The following is a 17,954-nucleotide window of genomic DNA, read 5'->3' as shown; positions in this document are numbered from 1 at the left end:
CTCTCTCTCTCTCTCTCTCTCTCTCTCTCTCTCTCTCTCTCTCTCTCTCTCCCTCGTTCTGGGATGATTTTGTTGAATGCAGCATATTGTCGTCGCGTGCTGTCGCCGTACCTGTGTATAGGACCGCGAAGGGCCGCTCTTTCTCTATCCTTTGGTCGACTTCCTTTTTTCCCCTTTTCTCACCCACCCGTAACGCTGTTCTCTCGCCTCCGCTTTAATTTATGACAGAGTCTCTACAAATTTACTTCCGAATCGCACGGATAATCCTGCGGTGCTGCGACCTGTACATCGTACGCGAGACACTGCGAAAAGTGCTGCGTGTTTAACCCTTCTCTGCGAGCTGAATTCATTCTTTCTGAGGGGCACAAGTGTGTTTAAGTCGTCGAGAATGCCGCGACCCTCGAGAGTGACGCGTAACGAAATGCTTTTTACGTGTCGGGGGGATAAGGCACCTCACGCTCTCGAAATGGTACGAGGTGGCTCAATTTTCAGTGATATTTGACGGTGCATTTAACTTTTCTTTCGCGACACCACATGCAACTCTGTGATTCAAGATGTAATTCGAATTCAATTTGAAACAACAATTATCATCAATTTTCTCGCATAAAACAGCAACTATCAACGGAGAGATATTGATATCTCGCCCTTTCATGTATAACTTGGTACATTTGGTCAGAAGCGATTTATCTGCAATTGTGGTGGTTTTTCTCAGGACATTAGGGACGCGATCACGACCGGAGGATTGTACGGGGGAGGGACGGGGACGTACCTTAATGCGATTAAGGTCGTTATCAGATGTCGCTTCCACTTCTTGCGCGATGACGTCGGCGGTGCTCGTTTGTCATTGCACCGACGTCGTCACGGGGGTTGCATGATTTACTTCCGCCTTTCCCCTTTTCGCGCCCTTCGTTTCCCGCCGTCGATTTCTTCGTCACGATTCGAGCGTGCGACGTGCGTCCGCGTAAGATGAATGTATTTCTGTGACAAACACACAAACGCACGAGATACACACACGGCGCGAGACAAGCTCCAGCGATAATTCAAGCGTCACGTATCTTGTCAGCCATCATTAATTCGCGTTATAAATCGTTTATTACCATAATTATCATAAAATTTGTTTACACACATTTTAAATTAAAAAAATTATTTATGTTCACCCCCAGATGCTAGCAGTTACCAACAAATTCGATAACGATTTCAAAACAGATTCCTATTCACCAGTAACAAGGTAACATTTTAATGACACCTTAATCGATGTTAAAATGTTTCAGTAAGATATCATTTGATGTCGCCTTGCTGTACTTGGATTGTATTCATTGTGATCTCTTTAAACTTATTGGTTTCTGCAATTACGACTTGCCAACCATATAATAACAGCAATGCAAGAATGAAGCATAGTACAAAGTTTTAACGTTTTCTGATACATTTCTACCAATATTAGAAAAATAGCAGACAGTGCTCGACTATAGTTTTACTAGCAATATAGAGTTACATCCTGTTGATAATCGGATCTTTGGCTTATATTTAGGTATCCTGTCATCTGTGCCCATATAATGCCTTACTTTCGTGATTATCTGTAACCCATAAGTAATTCATAATATATACGGATCGTCAAAAGGACCGCGAATTTTAAAATCAATTGCTTTAAAGATAATATGCCTCCTATTTGAGGTTTACCCAACTCGCGTGTTCGTTCGTCATCGAGAGCGTTCCGTGAGCGAGCGGGTTAAATGTACTTCGAATTAGTTCACGACTGACACCAGCGAATTCGTGAAGGAAAGGGGAAATAATGATAGCGCCTAGAGAATAAATTCTCAAATCGTAGTGCGCGCCGAGAGTTCGCGTGTCGCACGCAGGTCTCAGCCTGACGTATACACGTCAGAGGGAGCATCCGAGGATTCGTTAAGGCCAGCCGTTAACGCCTTTCGCCACGATTCACTATGGCCTAAGGCCGATTTAGTGTCGCATTAGTGGCGAAAGCGAGGAAAAATTGTTGCTCAAGGAACGACGAGGAAACGTAGCCTGTCGGGCAGTAAAAAAAGAGAACATGAAAAAGATGTGGCGAGGAACTGGAGGAAAGTTCATCGTAGAACTTCGTCATAGAACACATCACTAGAGAAAGAAAGAATAATCTTTGCGAAGAAGATAGACTCCGAGGACATTGAAGGCGAGGGTGTGGCCAGGAGATAGGGATGATTAGAAGCTACACCCCCGCGTGAGGGACACAAACAGCCTTGGGGGCGCAGCCGGAAAATTCATGGAGTTACTTAGCTGTCTCCACGCCGTGGCCCGTTTATTTTAGGGGCGAAGGCACGAAGGAAGTCGTTACGTCGTCGTCGAGAGGTCGCCCCGGGGTGGAGACGCGGTAATCCTAATTAATAATTAATTATGTCAGGAGAGACCGTCTCTCGCCCTATTCGACCGAAGAGTAATGCTCGATCGGATTCTTCCTGTCGGCAACGCGATTTGGCGATACGGTTCACCAACTATTTCCGTAGATTTATGGCATCGGGCTGCGCCATAAATCTGATTAACGTCTTACATTAGCTGCGTTTTCCCTTTGTTAGGGAAAGCATCAGAGCGTTAAAGTCTGCTAATTAATACATATTATTCTCCCATCGCACGCTTAATGATAGCGATGTATATCTCATATGATTTTCAACGTGTATTTGCCGGCAGAATCGTTAATTATCTATTTATTATTGTGATTAATTTTTCTTACGATACATATATAATAATCTCCTTTTCTTTTAACAAGATGTTTATTTCTTTAGTATGGAAATAATATTTATTTTATCGTAGATCGCGCGCGAACATGTTCAGCGTAGAGTTAACGAAGCGTTTCGATACGTTTGTCAAATTCTTAAGAACGCACTTTCGCTTTATCGTACGCTAATATTTAGAATGCAAGTTATCCCTCGCGCAAGAACAGCGCGTATGTATCTCTCGCCACGCGGAAGCGATCATCGGCAGTAAATTCTCTCGTGAATGGAACGCCACATAGCGTTGGACGTTCGATGGCAACCGAAATAAATAACCATCCGGAGCTTCCTGGAGTTCAGAAGTACGGTGCTTTTCCCCATCGTCCACGAAAAAGTCAATGCTGGACTACCGGGAAAAGTCGACCAAGTTTTACGAGGGCCGCTCGAAGAAAGAGGGAGAGATACGCGAGAGGAAACGAGGAGAGAAAAATCGGAGAAAAAGACTCTCTGGGACTCGTTTCAGCCGGACGCTGAAGAGAGAGATCTCTTCCATATACACGCCTAAAAGTTGTTCATGTGTGTTACGTACTCGTGTCTGACTCTCCTAGAAGCAACCCCCGTTTGTCAAAGGCGACCCTTCGGTGCCGCTTACAAGACAGCAAATTTGTCTCAGATAAGCAAAACAAACACATAGCGGTTGACCGCGCCATCGCCTCCGCCCTTGTCCTTGTTTTACATCTTTTTCTCCTGAATAAAAGGAACTAGGATTGCTTTTATTGAGCATTAATTGGCGAAACATGTGAATTTCATAACAGTGTAAATGATTTATTGGAACATTATACTCGGAATGGCTTATTTATTGGAAAACGTTAATTTGGAAAAAAATTTAATCAAAAGTTTCAGAGTCTATCCGGAGACTAACATTTGCAAATAATGTTGTACATAAAAAAATTATTTAATGGGATTTGACGTATATTGTTATAATAGAAATATGATCGGGTGAATTTTTTTATGCATATAATTGTGCAGCTTTGCAAGTTGAGACTCTTAAATTTGCATAGCTGCATAGTCATACGCATAAAGAAAATTATCCAATTGCATTTGTGTATCATAAAGACGCACAAAAATTGGATTGAATAATTTTCTTTATGCATATGATTATACAGCTATATAAGATTATGTGTATGAATGTGCTTCTCTGCTTTTTAATGTTCTGTGATATGATCATTCATATATATTTTTAAAGGGAAAATTGCAAAATGTCAAAGAGAATCAATTAAATATAAATTAAGGAGAAATAAATAAATATCTTCTTTTTCATAGGAGATAGAAATTGGGTTTCAAATTTATTCTGAAATGCATTCCCCCATTATTGATCATAATTTTTCGGACACTCTGTATAAAAGGCCGTAGCTATTAACGATGCATCCTGTCCATGGTCACCGAGTTATGAATCGATTCCGCGAATGCCGTGTTTCGGCTACTTTCTCGCATTTCGACCGCACTAGGGATTTGCATATATTAGAGTTTATCCTTCTGAGAACGTTCGTCTTTTCAGGATGCACGCGCATTTACGAATGCTCGCTCTGAATTTTGAGCAGAATTTTCGTAGCAACCTCATTATGGTTATTTGTGCTCGTTTAAACACTGCCCGCGGCGCACCGAATTGTTGCAAAAAATTTACCTTCTTTGCTCCGCTGACACATTGTAGTAGTGCTGACCAATTTGAAGGACCTGAAACTACACTAAATAGGAATTAAACCAGGAAATGAGGCCTCGCAAAAAATTCAGTCCGGTTCGGTTAAGGGTTCACTTTCTTATCTAGTTTGACACGCGATGACTGTTTTTCTGATCGACCGAAATAATATATGAAAGCTATATAGGAAAACGTATAATGCAGAATCATTGGATCTCATTATAAAGATGAGTTTGATGCGCGATAGATATCTTTGTCGAGAAGCGACAGGTTAAATCCAGATGTCACATCGAAGCCTCTCTTTTAACACTTTAATAGACGCGTTAACTCTCTAATGGATACCTCTGGACATCACCTCGTCTTCTTATCGATCCCTCCATCAGCAGCAGTGCCTTCATCGTCGGCACGGACCCTTCGCTTTCTTTAGTAGCGTGCGGTCACACAGAAGAAAAGAGATACAAATAACTGAAATCCGCTGTTAGCTAATTAAATCGTCATACCGAGTTTATACAATACGTTATTTCGATTTTTATTAATATCATCGCCGTACACGTCTACGCGTCGCGCGGAAGGGTGCAGTTTTATAAGATCTCCCTTGTACTCAACACCCAATGAGATTTTAATGCGCTTCCCGAAGAGGAGCACGTTAGGGCCATGATGAACGCGAACGCGTGATCGAGAAAGGATTACGATGTTCAGCATGATTATGTCGAAAGAAAGAAGAGCGAAAGAGAGAGGGAGAAACAGAGAGGGCTAACTGTATATTCGTCTCGGTAGGGTGCTTTACTACCCTGACGAAGCACAGGAATCCTTAGGGCAGCTGTGTGCAAAAAGAGGGATTTTCAGGGCAGCTCCAGCTGTGCCCCTGCTATATGAGGGTTACTTGTCGTGGATGGCACCAAAAGATCTAAAGATCGTTCTGCTCTGGGCATATTTGTCGATCGAAATTACCGTTCGATCCTTCGACCTTCCTTTTTTCATTTGTGCCGACTTTGCGAGTAGATCGCGTAAATGAAAAGGGGGCAACACCTCGTATGCCGATCAACTTTCCATAGAGGTATTTTATCCGCGAATGTTTGTGTTAGCGCACAGAATACATCGGTTGACGTTTTGTCGCAATAATTATGATGAAAATATACAAATATGTCTGAATGAAATCTTTATTTGTATATTAGTTGTAAAAGTTACAGACATTTTGTGTCGAAAATATAAAGTTCGTATGGAAACAAATGATACTATAAATCAATAAGTAATCTCAATTTTGCCTTCAAACTAAGATAGTATTTATTAATTTTTAGCTCTATGTGTGAAAATAAAAATACTATGTAACAAGTTTCTTTGCGTTTTTGTCATGAAAAATCATACTTTGGTAAATAGAATACGCTGAATATGAAAATTGTCTTACGTAAAATTTCCAAGACAAAATAAATACAATTGAAGGAATTCAATTACCAAGGAATTTACGTAGATAACTTTCAGATAACCCAAATATATTACAAAACAACAATTATTTGTTTATCGAGAGTCCAATATAGACGTTAATATTTTCAGATAACCATTTGTAAAAACAGGTCTTAAAGATAAAATATATCTTAACTCAGGTATACTTTCCTTCAAAATCTTGTTCAGAGAAAGGACAAATGAGGTGTATATACCCAGTAGTCTTCAAGAGTTTATTACTTCTACATTTCTCTATCTCTATAAGGATGTAATTAAATTTAATTTTAACGTAAGTAAGAAATAAAATAAAAATTTATAAAATTATAAAATTAAAATTTTTCGGAGGTTTTTAAACACACTCTATCCTCACTTATATAATATATCTTTAAACCACCTTATTAAAGGTTAAATCTAAGACATATATATGTAATTGAAAAGCACAGAAAATAGGGAAAGAGTAAATAATAGATTTCAATCTATTAGAAATAGTAGATTTCGAAATATTAGAATACATGTTTTCTGATACGTTGAAATCTGTTATATCTTCTCCTTATTGTCTGTGCTTTTCAATCGTGTCTCAGGCATTAATGTTATTTATTGACTCATCCACATATAACGAATGCGAGTTGTAAGTACTGAAAGTAGGGTATTAGAAAATGAACGGTGTAAATTGATTTGCTTGCGTCCCCAGCGACGGGTATTCTTGAACCGTATAGTCCCATGGGCCTCATTGAACGAGACAATGAACGCAAAAACTGCTCCGGAATGATCTCTCGATCGAGAGACGATGTTCGGTAATAGGGTGGTGGCGTTGGGGAACTTTGGTGACACAGTCTTTCCTTGCGCTCCTACTCGCTTACGGTACAATACGTATATTTGCGAGAACGATCGGAGAGAGCGCGGCCCTCGGGGGGTTGTCGTGGGGTAAACATCGTGTAACCACCAGGGGGAAACACAGGGGGTGAGCGCATGTTCCCGCGCGTCCGCCCGTGCTTGCATACGATTCCATAAATATTTTATTGGCTCGTCATTCGACTTTATTGCACCGCACGATCGAATGACACGCCGGATTAGGCGGCAGTTATTCTCTCGGTACACGCGAGAAGCGCGAATCATACTGATTTATCGCTTTCGACGTAGGTGCGTGTAAATGTATTTTTTTTTTTTTAAGTCGTTGCTGTGCATTTAATGTATATTCTCTTGCATTTATTAGTAACTTGAGTGTAACTATTTCGTATATTCAACTACAATTAGTACAATTCAGACGAATTTGTGTAAAATTGTTTCTTTGTGCTTCGAAGATTAATTTTTGACACGCACATATGTTTGTCGTAAGCACCATTTGCTATAAACCGAAGAAGGATTTTGCATGACTAATTTTCTAAAATTTTACTAAAATATTAGCAAGAAGGTCAAATGCGGTCCTTTGAAATCTTCGTAGTTTGTCACTTTGGACGTCAAGGTTCAGCGGATTTTCTCCTAAGAACACGCATCATCGGCAATTTCAAAGCAAACCGTATCGTCCTAATTTTCCGAAACGTTGCTCGCCCTGCACGGCGTTTGCGCGCGTCCCCGCAAGAAAACATATTTTTCACGACGCAACGACCCGAGGGAAAGAAAATGAACGGCCGACCCGTCTCGCTCGCTCGCACATACACCAGCGTTGCGGTGTCTCGTTCCCGCGCTTAATTAAGCCGAGCCACTTAGTACCGGTGAATGCTCTTTGATTGGCAGACGAGGTGCCTGACGATAACCGAAGCTGACAGGCCGCAGGTACGCTGCGCCTATCCGCGCCTATGGTCTCGCGCGAGCGAGGCGGCCACTCAGTCAACATCAGGCGAATGCTGAGTTATGTCGAGGGTCCGAGTTCTTTTAAACTCGCCAATAAATCGGGCCCGGTCTCCATCGCCACGACCGACGTTGGCTCCTTCGTCTCCTCGTTCTCGCTATCCTTCGTTCGCATCCTCCCTCTTCCTTTACCACGCCACGGATGCGAACAGCTCCCTCCCGGTAGTCGTCGTGGTCGTTTTATTTTTTACCACCGTGCGTTGTCTCCTCTCGCGCGCCTCCGCGTTCCTCCTTCGCTCCATCTTCAGGTAGCGCGAAATTCATTGCAGTCTCCTCCTCGGCATCTTGCTTCTTCTCCTTCTCCTCTTCTTACCTGCGAGTGTCCGTCCATCCGTCCGGTCGAGCGAGGTGCGAAAATATCGGCTCGTTTGCCCGATGACTCGACGGCTTCTTCTTCGTTTCCCCTCGAGAGAATTTTTTCTCGCTGCCGCGTCTCCTCTCTTTCTTCGCCGCGCGTGCATCATTCTGTGCATCTCTCTTTTCCTTTTAGTTGGTCGGACGGTCGATATTATTTCTGCAACGGCATTCCATCGGATCGATCCTTCGCGTATCATCGGTGCCGGACAACAGGAAGAAACTTACACGACAACGGAGAGTCGGGATGCAACTTGATCACGATTATGTTGTTAGGCTCGCGAATTTTAGGCAGGATGGAGTGACGTGTTAAAACATATGTAATACTATTAGGATGATTCCGAACAATGCGATCGTTCGAGAGATATATTCACCAAAGAGATTGCATCGCGTGTATAAGATAACGTATATTACTGTAACAACGTGTCGTAATATGATGCAAGAGAATTATATGTCACTGATATGCAGCATAATGGTAAACAGTTAACAATGACCATTGGTATAATATACTAATTTGACGCGCGCGCGCGTGCGGGCGTGCGGCGTTTAGTCGAAAAAGATGCATTTGGAGAAAAAATTTCTGATTGTGTGAAAATGGACGAACCAGAAAATTACATCAATCAGAATCGTTATATATAATTGGACATCTGCGACTAAAACTGAAGGTATAAAGGGAAATATATCGGGCAAATGAGAATCGAGCATGGTAATTGGAGCGCAAATTAATTATGAAATATATTCTTCTTAATCAGTACGAGAATGATTGATACCTTCTGATTGGTCAGTTTCTTATTCAAAAATTGTTCTCAACGTATTGCGTTGCTCTTTTGCGTATAAATGCGATCGAATATGTCGTGCATTTACACATGTTGCATTCATTAAACAAATCGGATTCTTGACGTCACATCATTTGTTAGACACCAATTTCCTAAGCAAACGTATTTCAACGTCATCTATCGCGATCGGGAATCTCGGTGTGGCGTCGTCACCAATTAATAATTACGACATTGTCGCCTCTCGCTAAACGCTTTAATCAATGTCATCGGGCCAATTTCCGATCGCCGTTGGCTCCCATCCCATCCCCGTTCCGTTGCCTCTCCTCTTCCCTCCTCCACCTCCTCCGCCTCCTCTCGCGCGCGCCTATCAGGGCGGCTCCTCTGCAGGAAATTACGTGGTACACGATCGAAACGCAGGCGGAAGTTGCAATTTATCAGTTTCCAGGCTGGACGCGCCGCCGGAGATCGCGATTCCGATTTTCCTCCCCGCTCGCGTCTTCCTCCTCATTCACAGCGTGGACCGGCCTTAATGACGCTTGAAAATCGATCGCTTCGATCTCTCGCACACTGTCACTCGTCACTCAGTCACGCTCCGCTAATTGCGAGATATTTATCTCTCTTCGTGCTTTTTTATTCTCCACCCGGCGTCTTCGACAGCCTCTACGCGCGAGGTGTCTGGCCGATTTTATTTGTTGTCGTAATCGTAATCCCTCGTATCGAGTGATTAATTACGTCGCACGTCGGCCCGCTGGAATAAGTTTGTCGATCGGCTCGCCACGACGTTAATAACGACAACTCGACCGTGACTCGTTCGTATCTCGCGAATCCCGATTAAAACAATTGACGTCACGACGCTGTAAGAACAATACGATGATTGATCGTTGAGCGAATTAAAATGCTGCACCTAGTAATAAATAATACTGATGAATAATATTTTGTCCGCGGACTTTTTTTCGCACGATGTCAAATTATTTTGCTCCGTCCGACGTTATTTTGTGTTGGAGAAGCGATTAGCTGGCGATATCTTTTCGTAGTCGGGGAAGATAAAAAAATATTATTTACCATGCATGTGCATCATCGAAATATCGCTGGTTCCATGACTGCTTTTGAGTACTCGGTGCTCGAGTACTCGTTCGGCCGCAGTTGTGAATACGCGGAGGTCTCTTATGCGATTCTCATCGTGAGCGCCGTGATTCAGTATGGCTCGAGATCTACGATGAAGCTGTATACGTGGCCGGAGTTCTCTTCGAAAAGAAAAAAAGAGCAAAAAGGAGGAGGAACCTCGTAATAGATGGTTCAAAAGGGCCGCACCGGAAAATCGTCGATGCTCATCCGTGACGTCGAGATCGAGCTCGAATGGATTCCTACATCGTTGTTTCAACAAGGAGAAAAACCGGCATGAATCTTGCAACGAGAGCCGATCATTTGTCGGCTAAATGAGTCGACGATGATCCCAGAGCGGTCCACTTAAGATCGCATCGTCATTCCTCGCGAGGTGTAAAGATATTTCACGGAATTGCACGCTACTTAAAAAATTGGTTACCGTTCTCATGGTTTTTTCTTATACAGAATATGCTGTAATTTTCTGAACTGCTTTTTTTAGTTTAGAAAATTATCACACATCCTATATATCTATGTTTAATTTTCTACTGTATTTTCTGTATTGTTTTGCGCGTTAGAAACAATATTCTAATTAAACTTTAAACGATACTTTTTATTAGAATTTTTACAACATCGTTAATTGTGGAAATAAATTTGATTAATTATTTTCTACCTATTTGTATTATAGAAAGAGAAACTAGTATTATTATTTGCAGTTCAACATTAATGTTTTAAAGTTAATTTTAAGATATTGATGTTAATTTTAATAAATTAGCTTAATTATCTCTAACATTAATCGTTTTTTTAGAAAAAGAATCTTTATTGTATTGTTTGTCTATGCAGGTGAGACAATTATGGTCAAGTAGATTATTTGTCCTAAAGCGATATTTTTAATAAATGATTTATTCTGTCTTAAAAAAAATGTATGTGCATATCCTTTAATTTAAATTCTAAAGAATAGTAGCACTAGCAGATCTGTTCGAAACAAATGATGATAGTTGTTTGTGTGAACCGATTATTATTTGTAACATTGTTAAGATTATACTAAATAATATATCATAGAAAATAAAATTAATGTTTACACATGCCTGCTTTGTCATCTATTTCATTTTTTATTTCTTTTGTGAAATATCTTTTTGATGAATCATGCCTGTAAATGTAGTAAAGATTTTCTATCCTATCAATACTAAGAATTTTTCTGGATAAACCCAACCGGAAGTTGTATGCTACCCATGAAATGTATTTTATGTTTCACCTTTATTTTAGATTAGATAAATAAAGCATTATTCTTCAACAGCGTATTTTTCGTGAATTCTCTACTAAGTAATTTCAATGCGGACAAATTTAAGTTCTTTTCAACAATGATATATAAATTATAAGATAATAATGAAAAAATAAACAAACGCACAATTATGCACATTTTTATAACTGTATATTTGATTCTTACGAATTCTTGTGTAATTCCGTAATTATTTGCACGATGCTCACCATGTCGTTGCGATGTTTTCTTTTTCTCTTAAAATATTACGTTATACTTTTTTGAATGAATCATCTCAACCAGCACACACCTGGCGAGTTTAGTCAGCCATCAATCTTAATCATCCGCAACGTGTTGAGAGAAATATGGCCCTCCCAATGCGAAAGACTCTTATATAAGAAGAATAATAATGAGGGTCGTATATATAGAACGTAATATCTATCCGGGCATAATTACGGTACACGTAGGCATCATCAGCAGTATCGTAATTATGATATCAGTATTACAAATAGCGTAAAAGACGAATCTCAATTAAATGTAAAGACTGAGGAATACTTGTTGGTACAAGAGTGTATGTGAGAGCCAGGAATTTCAGGTATTTCTTGAAAATCTTTCGGAATAACTTTAAACTAACCGTATCTTCGGCAATCGCGTTAGGTCAACAGGTTGTTCTTCAGCTGGCCGACTTCCGGCGAAGGCGAAGGGAAGAATGACTCCGACGCCTCTCAATTGCGAACGATTTAAGACCGCCATTGGCCCCGACCTCAGAGGCAGCCCGCAAATGAAAACTTTCCCCATCTTCTTTCGCCAACTCCCGCGAAAGACTTCGCAGTAGAACTGCTTCTTCTTCTTCTTCTTCTCTTCTTCTTCTTCTTTTCCTTTGCCCTTCGTTTCTGCTCGGTTTCTGCTTATTTCCGTATGCGAGTTGCGGTTCGCCGGGCAATCGTGTTTCCCGGAAACCCTATCTGACGAAACGTGCCATGCAATAAATTTTACCGTAAGTTTGCATTTAAGCCGAGCAGGGTCCTGCTTTTTCTACTATTTAACTGACATCTTATACTATGTATTATAATGCACATACGTCTATCAGAAGTCGTACTATAGAAAGTTACTATCATTGCACGTTAATAGGAGATCGTTAAAAAGTTAAGTCAAGTAAGGTACCATAGATATTAAATTACTATGGAAATTTTCTTTTTATACTGTTAAATTCATAGTATCAAATTACGACCAAATTTTAGTTATTGTTAATAACTAAAGTAAGTTTGCATTTAAGCCGAGCAGGGTCCTGCTTTTTCTACTATTTAACTGACATCTTATACTATGTATTATAATGCACATACGTCTATCAGAAGTCGTACTATAGAAAGTTACTATCATTGCACGTTAATAGGAGATCGTTAAAAAGTTAAGTCAAGTAAGGTACCATAGATATTAAATTACTATGGAAATTTTCTTTTTATACTGTTAAATTCATAGTATCAAATTACGACCAAATTTTAGTTATTGTTAATAATTTAAATTTCTATAGATCGCTACTGCTCTTACTCAGTATATGTTATTAATTTAACTAAAACAATGAAATTAAACGGTTTAATTTAAAAGCATGTATTCAATTTGATTCTTTAGTTTATTATTCACTAAGTACATACGTTAATATGTAACATTGGTTACTTTGAATTTAACCACGGAGATTGATTCACATTTTGACATACATAGAAATTAAAAATAACAAAATGTTTAACTCAAGAGATGGCATTGTCATTGCTCCTTTAATATTTAATAATGTAGTTAATTTTCGCATTATAATTTTGTCTTAAGTTGTCTTAATTGTACATATAATAAAATTATTCAAAACTTAAAAGCAATATATTATTAACGTATATGTATATATTGTACATACACACACATTGATAACACATTGTTTACAAATTTTGAAAATTTTTACTCCAAAAAACAAATCAACTTTTTTAAACGTATTTTGAAGCGCTGAATTTAAATCTGCCGTCAGATTAAAGTTTGTAAATATAAAACAGGTCAATGTTAAAATATTTTTTCTGTATAACTTTGGATGCTACTTTTCGAAAGTCAAAACTAAAATGTATTAATTTTCGCGAGGAAAACGGAAACATAACGTTCTTCGGCACAACGACGTCGTAAGTGGAGTTTTTCGTAGCACAAATGAAACGTGCTGCTTCTCGTAGCGGGCGTCGATATGAAAACATACGAAAAGTGTCTCTTGATAATTTTCAACGTTGAGATCGAATTTATACCTGGTATGTAAAAATGTGTTAAAAGTGTGTGAAAAAGGAAATACCAGATAACATTTTGACATACCAAGTATAGATTTGATCTCAACGTTGAAAATTATTATCAACGGATACTTTTCGTATGTTTTCATATCGACGCTCGCTACGAGGAGTAGCACGTTCCATTTGTACTACGAAAAACTCCACTTACGACGTCGTTGTGCCGAAGAACGTTAGAGTAAACCCGGTATATACGCTGCGTCAGGAAATACGCCGCAGAAGTCAGAAAAAATAGAAGGAGTGGGGATAAGTTTCCGTCAATTACTTTGTTACATGCCTTTATGGTATATTAGTATTATGTTATGATTTCAGTTCTTTACTGTTAATATTAATGAAATTATTGCGAGTTAAATCGATTTTTTACTGTAATAAGTAGTGCCATCATAATTTATAATCTACATAAAATGATTATTATAGAGCGTGTAAAAGACTTAGTGGTTATTTTGCAATACATATGTGTAGAGGAATAGTAAAGCATGTTGTATAGCAAAATACAAGTGCTTTGCTCCTGTATTGTTTGTTTAATTAGTTGTTATATATATCCCATCTATTTGGGATATACGGCATTTTTAGCGAGCGGGATGCTGTGCCGCAGCACAGATGCTCTATTTAAGAAGTTTTTGTTAATTCTAACAATTATACATTGCATTAATGCATAAATGTTGATAAATCTTATATAAACGTTTAAAGATTAATTTCAAAGATTTGAAGCTATTTAAAAAAATTGTATTAAGTCCTATTTGTATTCCAATTTTCATTCTGAACAATAAAAATTGTCATATATTAATAAACAATGCAAGTTACGTCGTCATTTTACATCTTATTTATATATTATTTGTGATTTTCTTATGAATTATATACGAGTGGCCATATTATCCCTCCCCTCCCTATGGGATAAATGGCAAAAATGCAGGGGTTTGAAAAGTTACTTTTTAATATGGAAAATAAATTATTTTGGATTTCTAATATTTTTTTTATAGTAGTAGATGATACAAAGTTTTTATTTGTATAATTAATTTGCTTTAAACATAGTAAATAATAATTGATAAATTAAGTTTTCGATGGGTGCGGCGTATATACCGGGTTTACCCTATGTTTCCGTTTTCCTCGCGAAAATTAATACATTTTAGTTTTGACTTTCGAAAAGTAGCGTGTTTCATTATATACCACGAATAATAATATGTTTGAGCGTTTTGTGACGAAAAATACTTAAGACTCTACGACCGCTATGACTTTTATTGCAGATTTCGCCACTTACGTTTTGTTTTTAAGATACGTCATTATCATCATTTTTGTCATTGTCGACCACATTCCATGTTCTTCTGTTATGATATTTTTGCCGTAAGTATATCTATCAGAAAATATTGTATTATCAGGAATTTTTTTTTTCGATTATATCTCACGATATATGGATTCCATTAAAACTAACTGATTGTCAGGAGATATTGTTAAATGTTATTTCATAATTAGTTTTACTAAGAATTTCAAGAATGCTGAGAATGTAAGGATCAATACGCTATGGACTGTGTGGATGATCGAAAGGAACGAGGGGGAGGAAGAGATGGCTGCTCGACGTCTAATCTGTCGGCACTGATCAGGACCAGGTATTGATGATGAAGTCTCCGAAGCCTTTGAAGTCTACCGTACTTCGCTACGGGGGGGGGAGCCAACCGTTCGAATCCCTGAGTGCTGATCCTGATCCCAGTGCGGCAGTGCATTTTGTCTGTCGGACCTATCAGTCCCGTCTGTCTTTGCCTGTCAAAAATTAAAACCAAGCATAGAAAAAACGTACCGTTAGAAAAATATGTTAATGAACCGATTCAATATGCGTTGGTGTACGCCAATTTTCGCAAATCTGTTTCTTCAAAAATTTTCGGACTTTCAAAATTGAAAAGAATAACATGAATTACAAGCATGTAAAAGTTATAGAATAAAATAAAAGTTTGAATTAAAGGGATACTGGAGTGACTTTTATGGACAATACAATCATATAAAGATCTCCGAATTGACTAAACAGAATCACAAATCCTCTTTTATAGGATTAAAGTAGACGCAAAATTAAGAGATGTTATAGAGGACTTTATACTAAAGTCGAAAAAAAGTTAAATAAATTTCTAACTTTTTTTCGATTTTAGTATAAAGTCCACTGCAGCATCTCCTAATTTTGCGTCTACTTTAATTCTACAAAAGGATTTTTTATTTCGTTCAATCAATTCGGAGATTTTTATAGGACTATAATATCAATAATTTAGTCATTCCAGCATCCTCTTAATGCTTTTAAGATGAACGCCCAACACGATTGTATATAAATAAATAGGGAAAATATATATAAATAAAGAGGGGAAAAATATATACATATATATCCTATTAGTAAGAAGTAATTAAAAATTAAGAATTACGAATTTTTTTTCTTATATATAATATAAACATTATTTTGAATAAAGAATGCCTTAGTAAGTTTTTTTCTATTTAATATAACTTCTATTTCTCCGTATGCGCGCGCGCGTGAGAGAGAGATAAATAAGATTTGTCAAGGATAACGAAAGATATTTTTTCAAGAAAAACTAATGCATAGCGTTCTTGAAATATCGTTTTTCTGACTGTTTGTACAACTAATTTTTTTTCCACCTGCATTCTTTCTATCTGCGCCTATTCTTAGAAACCGGATCCTACGGATCTTCCAGTACAGAGATTATATCCTTGCAAAAAAACTATCGTACATTATCGTACCCTGACTAAACAAAGCTGTGCCGACCATAAAAGTATCGATGGACAATGTCTGGTTTATAAGTAAACTGTAGGAAAGGAAAAAGTAATGGACTAAAGGCAGGTAATGGACTAAAGGCTCAAAATGGGAAGAGAAGATGTCACTATTCTTTATCTTAGTTAGTTCCCATTTTTCCTTCCGCATTTTTCTGATTTGCGACTTCCGCCCTTTTTGCAGACTCTACATGTCATCATTAATCACATTGATATATTGAGAAGTTATACTACGATTTTAGTCTACAAAAATTTTAATCTATTTTGAAAGTTTAGGTTCATAAATTTTAAGTAATCCGTCACACAGTGTACATTTACTTCCTCAAATATTAAAATTCGTTTATAATGCTTTATCTTGTTTAAATTTGTCAGTTCTAATTTTTGTCTATATATTGTTTTCTGTAGCTCATAAAAGCTAATTCAACATAGTACTTTATTGTTATTAAGAATAAAAATATTTGTATTAGTTTATTATAACAGTTAAATAACAAACAGATATACATGATTGAAAGTATCTTATTATTCTGCGGAATATCATATTAATTTTAAAAAATTTATTAATACGCACGCGTTTTTTAATTAAAATGATCCTTTAATATATATATATATATATGTATATATATATAATTATACATATAATTATCTCATTTAACATACATTCTTAAAAGGATTAGTTGAGACTTATTTTTAATGAAATGAGATAAGATTTAAAAAAAATATATTTGAAACAATTTTTTAGGATATATTTATTTTTTAAAAAGATTATTTTAATATATATATATTTTTTAAAAAGATTATTTTGATATATACATATATATATATGTGTATAATTACCTCCTATTGTTATATCTTAACAATATTAATTAACTTAATAATTGTGTTGAGTGTTTGTCTGTTTTCATACATGTTTATCAGCTGTCAAACGAAAACCTGCAGTAGTTTTGCAGTGTACTTGCCTAATAAACCAAAGAGACAGGATGTTTTAAGTGAGATAATAAATATATGAGAATATCTTTTTTTTAATCTTTCTCTTTCATAAACATGTAATATTAATTAAATAAATATTTAATATAAAGTTTGCAGCTCCCTTAATCGTATGTCTAACATTGCCATTTTTCTTAAGATTTTTCATAACATCCATAACTAATCTTTTTTCAATTTTCACCTTTTTAATTTATATATTTAATTTTAAATTAAATTCTCATTAACTTTTCTATTTTGCATAAGGTGTTTTTTGTTGGACGAAAAATTTTCTCTTTTTAAAAGAGCCTGTGCTAATTGATTTCAACATCGGGGCTTTTGTTCATATTTCCCTCGCGCGCAGTACCTCTACGGACGAATTTTTGATCCGGCGACGATCCGGTATTAGCGCTCTCGTTATCGCGCCAATTTTATTTCAAATACCTGGTAGAGGTAGAGAGGCGTAGATGCGTTTAGATAAAAATAGCCCCGTAAAAGAGGCCGCTCGACCTGAATCCCGGATGCAGAACAGTTCTCTCGGCGCTTTCTACGAACCCTAGCAAAGCTGCAGTGCATACCCCGGCCGACAGATACCCGGTGTCGATATCGTATCCGAGCGGAAAACGAAATTTTCGAATGGAAAACGCGAACGGCCGCGATAACGAGTCCCCGTCGATTCCGATCGCATGCCCATACAATGAGCCAGTAACTCCTATCTCGCTCTTGGAAAAGAGAGGGAGGGAAGCGGGG

At 37.7% G+C, this 17,954-nt stretch overlaps 1 protein-coding gene across 2 annotated transcripts in view; it reads left to right on the top strand.

The window, feature by feature from the left end:
* Window positions 1–17,954, top strand: part of SoxN (SRY-box transcription factor soxNeuro) — a 107,641-nt gene that overhangs the window by 61,138 nt on the left and 28,549 nt on the right. The window lies entirely within an intron of this gene.

The sequence above is a fragment of the Cyphomyrmex costatus genome, unplaced genomic scaffold (genome assembly GCF_001594065.2).
Source record: "Cyphomyrmex costatus isolate MS0001 unplaced genomic scaffold, Ccosl1.0 scaffold193, whole genome shotgun sequence".
NCBI classification, from domain to species: Eukaryota; Metazoa; Arthropoda; class Insecta; order Hymenoptera; family Formicidae; genus Cyphomyrmex; species Cyphomyrmex costatus.
Note: the sequence above shows the minus strand (reverse complement) of the source record. Positions and strands in the feature narration are given on the sequence as shown.